Raw genomic sequence first — 14764 nt, forward strand, 5'->3', positions numbered from 1 at the left:
TCTTCTGAGATTTTAGGACCAACAGCTTCCTAGATATGGGTGGCCCCACAGAAGCAGATGTACAGTGACTCCTAGACCTGCTTTGGGGACTTGAGGCCGATCCAGATATATAAGAGATCCAAGATGGAAGAAACTTAAAATATATTTTAAAAAAAACCACAAAGCCGTAATTCAGAGAAAACTTAGCTGGAAAGCTATGGTCATCTTATAGGATTTAGAAGTAAAAAGGACTTTGGAGACCATAGCATAACAGGGTCTTAGATCATAGAGTATAAGGCCCAGCCAGAAGAGACTTTCAAGGCCATCCAATTATATAGTTTGGAGCTCCAGGAGAGGAGAAGTGATTTATCCAAAGTCACACAACAGGTAAACAACTGAGACTAGATTTGAACCCACTAGCATTTTCAGAACCAGGGTTAAATACCCCAATATTCTTTCCCCATCTTTGGCAGGAGAAAAGCACCTTAATTAAATGTTGCTATTGGCTTTGGTCACCCACACAGGACCAGGTCGGCTCCTCACCCATCTCTCGAGAGGTTTTAAATCTGTGAAGCCAGCCTTGGACCTTGAAATGTGTCTGGGGTTAGAAAGCCACCGGACATCTGCTACCGTGGGGCCGCCCCCACCAGAGGAGCTCTCCAGGACCTTGGAGCGGAGAGTAAAAATGAGAAGGTTTCTGGGAAAAGGCTCTCGGGGCATCTGGGAGCGTTTAGGGCTCTTCTCCAAGCACGGTGAGATATTGAGTTTGATGGGAGGTGAGTATCACTTTCGGAACTTAATCTTAACAGATCATCCATTGAAATGAAGCCTCTTTGCCTAAATGATCATTCTAGCTGGAGCCGGAGAGTTGCGCGAGACCGGCGGAAGGAGCGCAGCCTGTCAGGGTGACAAGGCGAGGAGGCGGGCGAGCTTCTCTGGATTGCATCTATCTAAATTAAAGGGGGCAACAGGGACCACCTGATTGGCATCCTGGGTTTGTTTTGTGCTTTGTTTTGGTTTGGTTTCACCGGAGGGAGGGGGCGTCCAATTCAAAGGCAAAGGCAAGGACGATCTGTTTGTTGACTTTCTAAAACCCAAACAGAGCCACCAGGCACCTCGGAGGGGCTGGTAGAAGGAGGGCAGCTGCTCCAGATTCTGCACCCTTGAGCGGAGCCAGATGCTTGCGCTACTGTGCAGAAGGGTCTTCCATCGAGGAGAGCAGGGCATGCTGCCAGCAGGGAGGTGAGTTCAGCCCTGCCCCTTCCCCGTGCACTTGGACTGGATTTATTCCAGGTCTCCATTTTTTTCAGGGCTTTTCATTCCACATAATTTGGAGGTTCTGAGTTTGAATATAGAGACATCTATTTAAAACACTTAAAATTTTGTGGGACAGTGTTATGTTTTTAAGAATATACATGCGTCAATGTTTTATCCTATATCCCCTTAATATGTGCCCAACACTATATGCGTGCCCCATGAATGTTCCGAGCAACCTATCCCAACACTCTCAGAGATGAGTCTTGTGTCCCAGAGCAAGGCTACATCTCCACCTTAGGCTGCTAGAGGTAGCCCTGAAGAGTCTGGTGTGACCCTACCAGTGTTTCTCCTCCTCTCTGCCTCCAAGATTATTGGTTGAGAACCAATTCATCTGCCAGCTTTCAGTAGATTTTTAAAAAGGTTATTTGCCAGACAGGATGGTGCACACCTATAATCTGTGCTTCTGGAGAGGTTGAGGTGGGTGGATTGCTTGAGCTTGGTTGTTCCTGGGAGGACTAAAAGTCTATTGGGCATCCCTTCTAAGTCTGGGACCAACGTGGTGAGCCCAGAAGAGCCAGAGGGCACCAAGATGCTTAAGAAAGAGGGAACCAACCCAGATTAAAAAACAGGGCAAATCAGAGCTTTCATTGATGGGATCCCTATACTTCCCACCTGGGCAGGATAGAGAGATTCTGTCTTAGCAAAAAGAAAGGGATAATTTCCTGGGGTGGTTCAGTAAGGACAGTTGGTATTTTAAAAAACCCTCCCAGAATCTGTGACAAACTCTCTAAGTATATACAGAGTACAAGGAAAAGCCTCTCAGGCTTAGAGAATCCACGTGACTCACAGCTCCTATTTGCTAGAGTTATGGTGTGGTTTCTTTCCTGGGCTCTTTGTGAAGTTATGAACCAATCTGGTCTTGGCTCCCAATGTTGGCAGATGACCCAAAGATGCTGATAGGACACTAATGGGAAGGTGGGGAAATTCAACTCCTACAGAAACTCTTCAAAGATCATAAAGTCCTCCTTTGACTAAAGGGAGATAGGAAAGGAGACCTCAAGGCTGAGACTGAAACTGAGGCCTCCCCTCCCCCAGGCAGTTTATTCTTAAATAGTTTCACTAGGACCCTATGGCACTCCACAATTTGAAAAGACTCAGGTTCCAACCAACTGGAAAATTTAGAAATGACCCCAGGGGCATGGCCAGGTTTCCTCAGTCTAGGACTTTTTTGTGTTTAGTCTAAAACAAAATTGATTTATTGGTTGAATGTATGAATCATGTTCTCACCTAGTTAAGGAACCAAGGCTAAAATTCATGGGGTTATTTCCACACTGCCATCCTTCCATTACGCATTCATTTTTGTATTTCATTTTAGACTCACACTGTCCCTGTGAGGTAAATTCTATTGTTATACCCATTTTGTAGATGGAGAAACAAGTCTGAGACAAAGTGATTTGCTATGCAAGGTTTTTATGCCGGGTTGGAAGAGATCTCAAAAGCCAGCTAGTCTAATTCCTCCCCCTCATTTTACGGATGAGAAAACTGAAAGCCACATGGGTCATAAGATCATGGATAGGACCACAGGGGACCATCTACTCTACTTTCTTCATTTTACAGATGAGGAAACTGAGGCCCAAGGTGACTTGCCCAAAGTCACACAGGTAGTATCAGGTGGGATGTGGACTCTGGCCCTCTGACTTAAGAACCAGTGCTATTTCCATCTGCCATAGAATAACTTGAAGTAAGCCTTAAAGGAATAAACTGATTTCAACAGTCAAAGATACAAGTCATTCAGGCCAATCCTACCGGGTCCCCTTCGATCAGAGGAGGAGACATATAGATAGAGACAGTCAATCCATATTCAGTCAACTAGCATTTATTAAGTACTGGCTATGTACCAGGTATTATGCTAAGTTCCAGGTATTAAAAAAACAGGCAACAACATGGTGTCCACCTTCAAATAGTTTGGATTCTAATGGGGGAGAGAACATGTAAATAACATACAGAATAGATAATGAATATCAGAGGGAAAAAAATATTGGTAATTGGGGTCCTCTTGAAGAAGGAGATTTCCTCAGTGTTGAAGGAAGCCAGGGATGCTTTGAGGTTGAGGTGAGGATAAAGAACACTTCAGGCCCAGGGGCTGGGGTAGGGAGGACTTCCTGTGACACTCCAGACAGCTCCAGGGATTGATGAATAACCATGGGTCCTAACTTCAAAGGAATTTTGTCCATTCCTATATTCAGTCATATCCCAATTACTCTATACTGCGGCAGAACCTAGAGATTCTCTCTTTGTTTAATGGTTAAAAAAATGCATGGTCCCTGTCATCCAATCATCCAGGGGTTCAGGATATTGTTGTCTACTTAGCAGAGACTCTCTGGGTGTGGTTACCCCTACAGCATCCTTTTCTTGGAACAAGACAAGGACGTGGACCCAGCGAGGGACAGTGGGATAGACCAAAGATGTATAAATACTTCCTTGTATCCTTCCTGTCCCAGTGAATTATTTTGTTCAATGAGAGAATTAGAGCATGCCCAGATCTCTTAACATGGAGGCAGCCTGCTTTTACAAGGAGACATCCCACATTTTTCCAGCCCAGATTTCCCAACATGGAGGCACCTTGCTTCTGGGCATGCTCCAACCTCCTGCTCCCCACCACCACCACCACCACCACCACCCTCCACCCCATTCCATTCCATTAGTATGTCAAACTTTGACATTCACAATATTTGTAAGGTCATTCTCTGAGCTATAAGTTGCAGAGAGTGGAAGACCTATATTAATAGATGGTGTTTCCTCCCTAAACCAATTGAACTATATTCCCTATCCCTATTTGCAATCATTCAATAAACTCTTACATTTAGATCAGCTTAAGGGAGAGACTTTGTTTCTATTTCTGGAGATCCCAGACCTGCCTACTACATCCTATCACATCAGTTATCTGAACCACAGTTAATCAATCAACAAGCATTTATTTCGAAGTTCCTGTGTGCTGGGCATTGTACTAAATGCTGACCATACAAAGAAAGAAAAAAAGCAGGATCCTTGCCTTCAAGGAGCTGACATTCTAATAGAGGAGACGATACCCACAAAAATTGTACATACAATATACGTACGGTGTTAAATGGGTCTGATAACGTTTCCATTCTTTGTCTCACAGGGTCGTTATGAGGAAAGCACCTTGTAAACCATCACTTGAAAAAAATCTCTGTGGAAATGTGAACGTGTGCTTTCTGTGTCCTGATGGTTCGCCTTCCTGTTATATAAAGACAATGATGTGGGAGGGTGGGGAGGGGGAAACAAACAAACCAAAAAACCCACAAAAAACAACCCTCTTCCCTAGGGTCTGGAATTGGCTCTCAGTGGCCTTTTGTGTGCAAATGCACGCGTGTGTGTGTGCGTGTGTGAATGTGTGTGTGTGTGTGTGTGTGTGTATGTGCGTTCACAAATGTATTCCCCAGTCAGGAAACGATAGAAGGGGGTGGGGGAGCCTGCCAGGAGACCCGAGACAGAAAGAGCGAGTTAGAGTCTCAGGTTCCGCAATTGTTCTAAGCTAACGGCTTCGTGACAAATGCCCATATAACCCAGCTGGAAACCAAGCAATATTGTTCCATCAGAAGCTTTATTAGGACATGAACCTTATTTAGAAAACATTATCTAGGAAAATCCTTAATAGACCAGGACCCCGCCTCAGCCCTCCGCCACCGCTGCCTTGCTCCGACACCCGGGCCAGGTTATGTATTTATGAAGTTGTGCGGGGGCCCATTTAGCAGCAGGCCTGCAGTTTATCTCGTAAATATCGAATGCCAAACAGAAAGGAGAAGAAAATAACAACATAAAAAATTTATCTTTGAGGGGGAAAACAAAACGGATGCTGGGAAGGTCTTCCGTTGCAACTGAGAATGCCTTGATTAACAATGAAGGTAATCAAGGTGTGGGAGACGAAGGTGGGCATGGAGAGATGGGGGGAAACGTACCCAAGATGGGGAAAAGGAGGAAAGGGCCCTCCGTCTTCTTTTTTTTTTCTTTTTTTCTCCGCCGCCCCCCTTCCTTCCGTCGGTTTTCTGGTTGCAGGCTAGGTCGGAGGGCAGCGAGGCGGGTGGAGGGGGGAGGGGAACGTGGAAAATGAATCCCCCGGGCTGTAATCATTGTAACTGTCAGGGGAAAAAGTCAGGGTCTTAGATAGCACTGGTCTGCTCTGACTTTTGACCACAAAAAAAAAAATCTATATATGAGAACTATAGCCAGAGGCAGCCTTGTAAGGAATGAGGACGATTTAACTCCTGCTGGCTTGGATAGGCATCTGGAAGCCCGGCTCCATGCTGGGCTCGGCTCCGCTCAGCCAAGGTCTTCATTTGCCAGTGGACATGGGTGGGTGGGCAGTGCGTGTTCCCAAATGCCCCCTCAGCTGCCAACCTCACATCTCTGGGGAGGGTCCAGGGGTAATACGATTATTGTTATAATTATAATTATGCAGTGCCTTAAATTTGCCAGCCCTACTTTTCAATAGCTACAGGGAGGAAGTGTGGTTCAGTGGAAAAGGGCATTGGATTTGCTGAAAGAGAGGATGGGTTCAAATCCTGGCTTTACCACTTACTATTTGTGTGACCTTGGGAAAATCTCTAGGTCTCAGTTTCCTCCTTTGTAAAGCCCTCAGTGGAAAATGGACTAAATACCTCTAAGGTCTATTCCAGTTTCAAGACTATGATTCTGTCATTTCATTTCAGCCTCAGCTGTCCTGTTAGGTAGATGATATTACTGTCCCATTTTACAGGTAAGGAAACTGAGGTTCCCACAGCTAGTAAGCAGCATTCAAACCCAGTTCTTCCTTGCCCCCAAGTACAGCATTTAGTTCGTGAGTATTCTGTTCATCTTCACTCCTCCTTATATTTCTATAATCAAGAATCATAAAATATGCCAAGCCTGGGGTTATACAGAGACAAAAGAAAATGGACCATTTACAACTTGAGCTCATTAAGGTTTGCAGATGGTTTTCTTACGACTTGTGAGGTAGGTAGGGCAATCATTTGTTGCTCTCCATTTGTACAAGAGGAGATAGAGGCAAAGGGAGAAAGAGAGAAAATCAGTGACCTGAAGGTCACATCACACACCTGGTTAGTGTCTGAGGTAGAATTAGAACCCAAGTATCCTTAATCCCAATCCAGTGTCACACATTTGGAACACTGTAGAGACTCAGAAGGAAACTTTGTTCCTGGTTAGAGCTGTTCTTTACATGAATATTACATATACATTCATTTAGCTATACATGCATGCATATATGTATATAAATTACATCTGTGTCCCTGTAATATACACACATATGTATACATGCACATTTGTGCTCATATACATTTATATGTATGTATGTATTGTACAATGTACATATGTATATGCACACATTCGAGCATATATGTATGTATATGCACATGGTCCTATCTTAACTCTCCAACAAGACAGGGGATATCATCCAAGTGCTGTGGGGAATTTGGAGGGAAAAAATTCTGCACAACAATAGACTTTAAGTAACCTTGGATTGTAGTCTATCCCTAATATCCAGATGAAGAAACCGAGGCACCTAGAGGCCAAGTGACTTGCTCAAGGGACAGTTTTAAGCATCTTACACAGTATTAGAACCCAAGTCTTTCTGACCTCAAGGTCAACGCTCTCTTCATCACAAGACACTAACTTTTTTTTTTCTTTGTTTTGGTATCTACTCAAGCTCCTAGTGCAGGGATCCAAATACAGTAGGTGCTTAATAAATACTTGGCTGAATGAATGAATGAATGAATCAGTAGGAATTTGTTAAGTTCATGGTATAATAGATAGTGTACTGGATTTGGAACCAGGAGGACCTGAGTCTGTAATTATTAACAGATCTGTGAATATGTTTGATTCCCTCCATCAGAATATAAGCTCCCTGAGGGCAGGGATGTTTTTTTAATGAAGAGAAAACTTCATGCCCACAGTACCTTGTGGCAGTTAATAAATGGGTGTTGAATTGACTCCTTCAAGTTTTGAGGTAGACTTAGGTCCCTCTGTGTGTGCATCACTGCATGTGTGTGCATTAACATGCATGTAAAAGGCAAGATAGCATGATATAGTGGACAGAGCCTAGAACGTAGAGTTATTAGCTGTGTGACTCTGGTCACTTGACTTGTCTGGGCCTCAGTTTCCTTACTGAAAAAATGAAGGGATTGTATTTGACAACCTCTCAGATCCCTTCCTGATCCAAATCCGTGATCTTTGCACACGGCCTTCCTCTCTCCACTCATGCTCTGCCCTAGAGATCTTTTGCCACAGACATACCACGGTCAAATCCATGGAGTACTGTGATGTTTTCCCATAAGGATTATCCTGTCTAATGGCAAATGCATGTCACCACCAGGCACCAGCACTTTTACAATGCTTGAAGGAAATTCACTCTATTGTTGACATATCAGATTTGTCCAATCCTTCTGTATCAGGAAATTTGCATACCATTAACTAAAAATTTTCCATGAGGAACCCAAGCAATTTCTCTGCGTGGTTCATATAACCAAATATCTAGCTTAAGATCTGTTTAAAATTGAAAACTGACTTCCCATAGATCATGAGGAATGTTGAATGATTTCTTAGAACGGTTGTTCCTTTCTTTCCTTGAGGGTACACCAAGGTTGGCATCATCATCATCACCATCACCATTATAAGTGACATATTGTAGAGACCTTTATAATGTACCAAGTGCCTTACTCACATTATCTCACTGGACACTCATGGTAACCCCTTTAACCCTAGGTATATCTGTTCACTCCTAAGTACCTTGGGCAACTCTCAAAGGCATTAGCTGGGAGGTTGGAACTATAAGCATACCCCTCACATTATAGATTAGGGAACTGAGGTTAAGAGAAATGAAATGACTCTCACATGATCAGAGATAGGATTCAAATTCACCCAGGTCTTCCTGACTGTGAGTCCTGTGCTCTTTCTGCTCTTCCACATGAAGGTAGAAAAGGAAGGAAGGGAAGAAGGGAGGGAAGAAGGAAGGAAGGAAGGAAGGAAGGAAGGAAGGAAGGAAGGAAGGAAGGAAGGAAGGAAGGAAGGAAAGAAGGGAGGGAAGGAGGGAGGTGGGAAGGTTAAAAAAAAAGACAGATCTAGTTAACCCCAAGTGACTGCAACAGTACATATTCATGCCCTATCTTTTCTGTCTGCCTTTCTCCATCTGAGACCTGAGTTCAAATCTGGCCTCAGACACTTACTAGCTGTGTGACTCTGGGAAAGTCACTTAACCAGTTTGCCTCAGTTTCCTCATCTGTAAAGTGGAGACCATAATGGCACCTGCCTCCAGCGTTGTTGTGAGGACCAAATGAAATAATCATTGGACAGGCATATAGTAAGCTCTATATAAATGTCTATCATCATCATTATCCACTTCAAGTTAAGAAGTTAGCAAACACATGTTAAGTGCCTACTATGTATGGGGCACTATGTTAAACCCTGGGGATACAAAGAAAGGCAAAAACAAAACACCCAAACCAGTCCCTGCCCTTAATTTGTTCATAGTCTAGGAGGTGGAGACATCATGCAACAACTCTATACAAACAAGCTATACGTAGGATAGACCAAGGAGCAGCCCTAGGTAGGGGGTCTTTCCCCCAAACTCTGTGCATCTCAACCTAGCACATGATAAATCATAGTTTTACACCTAAAGGGACTTTAGATATGATCTTGTCCAACTAGATTTTACTTTTTGTTTCTTTGTTAGAAATTATTTCTTCCAACTCCCTCATGGAATAGTAAGGTACATAGTAAGTGCTTAATAAAAGTTTGTTGACTAACCTCATTTGACAGATGAAGAAACAGAAAAATCGGGAAAGAGGCAAAGCGATTTGCCCAGGGTCACAGAGCTAGTACGTATCAGCGGCAGATTTTGAACCCAGCCCTGCTGACTCCAGTTTCAGCGTGCCTTCCACTGAACCACACTGCCCGCCCCCCCACAAACACAATGATCTTGAGGAGGAGTGGCCCAGGCAGCCCTCTCTGCTCTCCTGGTTGCCTCATCAAACTCTCCCTGCCCCTTTACAAGTCCCCTAGAGAGCCTGACTGTGGGCCTGGTCCCAATAGACGACAGAGAAGAGGCATAAGAGAAATTGTACATGCTGCTAATAAAGGCAGAGCTGGTATGTTTATTGCAGCTGTCCGAATGAGGCAGGGAGTAACACAATGAAAACAGACAAAAGTAACAAGAGGGTGAAAAGAAGATTGTTTCCAAGGTTTAACAAAGGGAGGGACATGGATGGAAATAAAAATAGAAGAAAGAAAAACACCACCACGAGACACTGTGTTTGCAAGGGCTCATATTCACGCTGTTTCCTGAGTGTGACCTGGGTATCCATGGCAAGAAGCGTGTCATTTGGCCTTAATTACAAGGAGCACAGAGCTGAAATATTCATTAAGCATCAGCCCATTTCTCTCCCTTTGAGCCCCATGGCAGAAAGTAGAGAGAAAACATTTTACTTTTTCCTTCTCCTGGCTACCTTCTCCCACCCCCTTCTCAACCAAGTGCCATCCCCCAGCTTCTCATCCACTAATGGAGGAATCTGGCTGATTATCAGTAGCAATAACTTGGGTTTCTCCTGAGTAGCTTAAGTACTTTGGGTAAAAAACATTTCCTCCCTTTATTATAAGTCCAGGTAGGATCTGAAAGAAAATGTGGTGGTGTGTCCAGATCAGGGCACCAGATTTTAGTGTAAACAATGTATACTCTGACTGTCCACATCCCATCTCCTGCTCTCGCAAATGAGATCGGCTTCCAGAGCTTGGATAGTTACATGTCCTCCTGAGGGGTCTGAGGGTGCCTTTGAGAGGTCGGGAGCAGGGGGTGATTCTTTAATAGCACTGGCTCAAGCCCCCCACTGGTGTGCTTCTCCCAAAGGTTATGAATTGAGAATCTTTTTAGTGCACAAGCCCTAAATAACTTTGAGAAATGAGGCATTTATTAAGATAATACAATGTGAAAGGTTGGTATTAAACATCCCCCCCCCAAAAAAAAAGTCTGGGGCATGCTCTTTCATAAGTATATAGGAAGTCCACAGGAATATGGCTCAAACTTAGAATATATATACCAAAGAATTAACTCACATCTCCTGGTTGTTGGAAATCTTTTCCTATTCGTATGATGTATAAGAAGTTAACTGTAAGTACAGTGAATCTATATCTAGCTTTCTCTTGGCTGCCAAAGCAGACACTGTTGCCAGGGGACCTAGTGGATGCTAGATGGGACAATGTGAAGTCCAACATCCTCTAGGGTCAAGGTCATACCCTCTGATGATGGATACTTAGCTCTGGAGTTAGGAACAATCAGTGAAAGTTGCAAAAAGACATTTTAAGATTTGAGATGGGGGGGGGACTTCCTTACCCTTAGACCTACCTCTAAAATAAGATAGACTATCCCAGGAGAGCATTTCCCTTTCGTTGGGGGTCTTCCAACCAAGTTTGGAGGACCACCAGATACTGAGCAGGGTTGGGGAACCAATGGCCTTAAGGCCACATGTGGCCCTCTAGGTCCTCAGAGTGTGGCTCTTTGACTGAATCCATTGACTGGACTTCACTCGAGCACCTGGAGGACCACATATGGCCTTGAGGCCACAGGTTCCCCACCCTTAGTTGAGAGGATTCTTTCTTTCTCTAATGTAGAGGGCTTCAAGAACCTTTTCAATGCTCAGAATCTCTGATTCTCATTCTTACATTTGTATCCCCTGAAGAATCTTCCATTTGTATGAATAAACTAAGTTTCTCCTTCTACCTATGTGTTCAGTCATTTTTCAGTCATGCCCAACTCTCCATCATCCCATTTGGGGTTTTCTTGGCAAAGATACTGAAGTGGTTTTCCATTTCCTTCTCCAGTTCTTTTACAGATGAGGAAACTGAGGCAAACAGAGTTAAATGGCTTGCCCAAGCTCACACAGCTAATAAGTGTCTGAGGCTGAATTTGAACCCAGATCTTCCTGACTCTAGGCACAGCGCTCTAGCCCCTGCAACACTTAGCTAGGTACACCACCCACTCACTCCCACTTCTCATGACTAAATCCTAACTCACTTCTCTCTGATCAATTAGTCAACAAGAATTAGTTTAGCTCCTTCTCTGTGCTAGGGACTGGACTGTCTCCTGCCCTCAAGAAACTTACATTCTATCTGAGGAAACCACATACAAACATCTAAATAAACACAAACTAGATAGAGGGAGGAAGAAAGACATGGCCCATGATTTGACTGGTATAGTGAACTTCTATGACAGAGAATTCCCTCCACTGATGCAGGTAGGCACCTTCTCTGAAACCAAGACCACAGACACACATGTATGTATCAGGGACAAGACTCAAACCCAGGCCTTTGGGGCTTACTCTCTGTCTGCTCCACTGTGTTCATTCACTATACATATCTATGTCTATATCTATCTATATCTATATATGTATATACATACACATATTTTAGGCAATTGGGGTTAAGTGACTTGCTCAGGGTCACACAATTAGTGAGTATCAAGTATCTGGTCTGAGGCTACATTTGAACTCAGGTCCTTCTCATTCCAGGGCCCATACTCTATCCACTGCACCACCTAGCTGCCCCTGTTGGCTTACTATAAACATACACACATATTAAAATATAAATCTCTCTACAAATGTACAAATGTATTCACAATAAATACAAGGTTATTTGGGGGAACTGGGAGAGGGACTAGGCATAATGTGGGGAGAAGTATTTAAGTCCAGTTTATCTGTGTGGTAAAAGAGGTCAGGAAAACTTGTCTGCTGCCTCTGACTCCTAGGCAGTATGAACCCGAGCAAGTCACAACTTTTTTAAAAACAGGCAATTGAGGTTAAGTGATCTGCCCAAGGTCACACAGCTAGTATGCATCCGAGGGCAGATTTGAACTCGGGTCCTCCTGACGGTGCTCTATCCACTGCACCACGGAGCTGCCCCTCACTTAACTTTGAAATACTCTAGGCAGCTCTCTAAGAGGAGAGATGTTGCAGAAGAGGTGTGAACCTGCTTTGGTAGAGGGAATTTTTTCATGGAGGAGTTCCTTGTGTCAATGAAATCTCAGGCTCCAGTCCTTTAACGTTAATAGTGAGATTTCTTCCAGACTGCCCTCTGAGGCAATTGTGAAAGAATGATCATAGTCCTCATTTTACAGATGGGGATACTGAGGCTAGTTTTCCTCCTGACCCAAGAGGGATAATGAGGTACAGAGGGGGTTGACTGTCCAGCGTCCTCCCAGTCACCCTCTTGCTTGTCTCCTGGACCCCCATCTGCACCCCGCCCCAGAATGTGCACCAGAGACATGGGTTTACATGGCAGTTGGAGGCACCCACCACCCCTTCAGCCCCCACCAACACATGCCCTGTAGATTCTACCTCCCCCACCTGGGCCTTAGTAAGTCAGTCTCTGCTTGGACAAGCACATGATGGCCCAGCCTCTTTGCTATTTTAAGGTGCCAGGGAGTCAGGCTGAAGCTCTCAATGTCACTGCAAGGCAGGAAGGGGGGTGGGAGGGGGGGAGGAGGGCAGGAACCTTCAGAACTAATGTCAATTTTCTGCATCAAATATTTTGATAATTAAACAAAGCTGATCAAGAGAGGGAAACAGCACGCCTCCAGAGCTCAGAAAGCAGAGGCCCATTAAATGGAATGGCTAGAAAGTGCCAGGGGCGGCAGCCCCAGATTAATGACACTCTCGTAATAGATTTTCCCAGGTCCAGTCACATAGGAGACAGCCACCAGTGTGGCCAGCCCAGCGATGAGGCTGTTAAAGAAACAGTAACAGTAAATCACCTGCTGCCCTGGGCCTTGGGGGGACAGGGAGGTGGGGAGAGGATGCCAGGAGGAGAGGGGCCAGGCAGGACGAGATGGGAGGGGGAACTGGGCAAGACCCCCACGACGCCAGCCAGGGGCCTCCTCCTGCCTGCAGGGGGAGAGAGGCCTGAAATCCGGAGGGTCTGGCCTTGTGAAAGGAGGGGGAGTGGAAAGACAGGAGAAAATAAGGAGCTATTTGTGATGTGCTGGGGACATATTTCAAGCCGGGTAAACAGCAGGAAAACACATGTAAGCGGAGATACTAAATAACCCAGTGCGGTAGGAAGAATGTACCCTTGCCTGAGAGGTGGCGGGGGGGGGGGGCGGGCAGGCAGCTGGCTGGTGCCCACGCCCGAGAATATACCAGCGGTATATTTTTAGCTCCTGATGCAAAACCTGGGGGTCTGCTGTGATCACTACCTTTGCCCCCGGATGCTTGAAAACAACCATATTTGGGAGGCTGAGGTGGTGGGGGAGTTACTGGTGGAGAGTTCTTTGTCTCTTAATAGATTGATAGTCAGAGGATAAGCTGCCTGCTCAGAACACTAGTAACCAACATATCTGCTCGGGGTACTAGAGGGGGGCTTGGTCCCTGTCCCCATGGAGGTCCCAGGCTGGTTGAAACCAATAAAAACAAAGATATTCCCATGTCCCTTTGTATGACAAGAGAGATGAAAAGCCTTGAAGGCAGGAAGAGCTGGGTTCAGGCCCTACCTTTGGTCCATCTGACTGTGTGACTCCGGATAAGTCCCTGAACCTCTCAGTAAGTTATGGAATAGAGTTCAAATTGCTTCAAGAGAGGGCATTTCCTCACCTGGGAAGTCTCTAGACCAGTGTAATCACAGTCCCTAGACCTTAAAAGTTTACAATGAGCTTTCTTCACAGCTGTCTGAAGTAAGTCATGCAAGCATCATTGTGTACTCCATTTTACAGATGGGGAAACTGAGGCTAGTTTTCTTCCTGCCCCCAAGAAGGGCAAAAAGGCACCAAGAGGGGTTGAATGTCATCCAAACTTGCTCAGTAAGGCTCGCTCCATGCTTAGCCCTGCCGCCTGGAGCCTGAGCATTTGTTAAGTTGTGCCTCCCCAATGCTCTCTTGCCTCTCAGTGCCTGTTGGGGGATGGAGGGGCTTCTTTTCACCTCCCCTCTCCTCCTCCTACACATACACAGGATCTGGAGTTGACATGGCAACTCATTTACCTTGCCAAGGTCACGCAGCCTCCAAGTGGCAGAGCCCAAATTGGAGCCTGGGTCTGCAAGCCTAGCACTCTTTTCATGCCCCCTCCCATGGCACAATGTCTTCCTTCCTTATTGCAGTAATCACGGAGGCAAAAGTTTCCTCCTGAGCTGGGCTAGGCTGGCATGGATTAACGTCCCTCCTAGAAGCCCAGATTACACACAGCTGTGATGTATGGGAACCATATGAAAGGGGCCAAGCATCGGAAACAACTTTTTAGCCATTCTTGAGTCTTGATACAATCACATCATAGGGATGGGTTAAATTTATAATCTTATGCGGGGAGGGAAGCTTTACCCCTAATCAAGCCCAGGCCTCCTGGCTGACCCTCTCCCTTCTTCCTCTCCATATGCCCTCCACCCCGACCCCGTACTCCTCTTGTGGAGTATAGAGCATTAGCAGATAGGATCAAGCCTGGAATGCACCAGAGGGGCCAGTGAGCTATGGCCCCATGGGCCC

This window comes from Vombatus ursinus, unplaced genomic scaffold (genome assembly GCF_900497805.2).
Source record: "Vombatus ursinus unplaced genomic scaffold, bare-nosed wombat genome assembly UNPS02014932.1, whole genome shotgun sequence".
In the NCBI taxonomy this organism is placed as follows: domain Eukaryota; kingdom Metazoa; phylum Chordata; class Mammalia; order Diprotodontia; family Vombatidae; genus Vombatus; species Vombatus ursinus.